This window comes from Alligator sinensis, unplaced genomic scaffold, assembly GCF_000455745.1.
Source record: "Alligator sinensis unplaced genomic scaffold, ASM45574v1 scaffold1329_1, whole genome shotgun sequence".
Taxonomy (NCBI): domain Eukaryota; kingdom Metazoa; phylum Chordata; order Crocodylia; family Alligatoridae; genus Alligator; species Alligator sinensis.
Window position 1 is genome coordinate 101,011 of NW_005842460.1, and position 1,309 is coordinate 102,319.

Genomic DNA, 1,309 nt, shown 5'->3' on the forward strand with positions numbered 1-1,309 from the left:
TACCCCGCCCCCCCGCCGCGGGAGCAGCAGCAGCAGCGGCCAATCTTCGAGCTCCCTCAACTCCCCCACCCTCCTGGCCCTTTGAGGCCACGCACCGTGCGGGACTGGCCCCGCCCATACTGCATCTGAAGCCACACCCCTCGGGTCTGGCCCCGCCCAGTGGCGGGGGGGGGGTATCTCCGCCCACTCCGGCCCTGGGGCCACTCCGCTCTGAGATCGCTCTCCTCTGGGCCTGGGGCAGGTCCCCTTGGGAGCTAGCCCCGCCCACTCCGCACTTGGCCCCGCCCTCTGACGTGGAACCTGCTGGGCGGTTCCCAGGCCCCTAGAACGCAGTGTCTTAAAGGGCCAGGCCCGGCCCCGCTGCTCTAGAACCCAGCACCTGATTCCGGGGGCTGGGTCCAGCTCCCAGCTCATCTCGAGCCAAATCCTCTCCAGGCCCTGTCCTGTGGTGGGTCTGGCTCCAAGTCCCACCTCCTGGCTGGGCTAGTCTAGAACCTTCCCCAGCCCCCTCCTCAGGACACCCCCCCTCCCCCGCTTGGTCTAGAGCTGTCCACGGGCAGGCCTAGGACTCTGGCTCTGCTGCTGTGGTCTTCGCGGCTCTAGATCCCGGGAGCATGGGAGTGCCGCTCTAGATCCCCGAGCCAAGGCTCCTCCTCTGCCCCCTGCCCCCTACATGTTCTTGACCCACCCGACCCCAGGACCCCCGTCCAAGCTGGGACCCGCGGCTGCTTTCTGCACTGCTCCAGAACTCCTCATTCCACGTCCCCCTCCTGTTCCCGAGGACCCCTCCCCCGGGACCTAGAACCCAGGTGCTCTAGAAACCACCCCACTCCCCATGCTCCAGGGCCCCCTTCCAGCCCCGGACCCCTCCCCACTTTGGGAGCTAGATCTGCTGGGTGCTCTAGACCCCAACACGCTGCTGCAGAGCCCCCTCCCCCTCCTGCCCCTTGTTACCTAGATCCCCTCCAGGGCAGGAGGCAGGGTCGACCCCTCCACCTATTTATTGTGACACCATATTTTTGTACTGACGGTGCCCAGAGCAATGAACTCAATGCACGGAGCGAGCCTGTGTGTCCTGAGGGCAGGGGCTGCGGGTCGGGAGTGCGGGGCACCGGGTCTCCATCAGCTGAAGGCGGAATTAAACCCTGGTGGGAGGGACTAGGTTCCATGGGGGCGGGGCTAGGACGGATAGGGTGGGGCTAGGGCTTGGCAATGACTTCATTCTTGGGGAGGCGGGGCTACCAAGGGGCCGAACCCAGGCGTCCGAGGCGTCTTGTACCAGGCTGGGGCGGGGGGGGGGGGTGCGCCC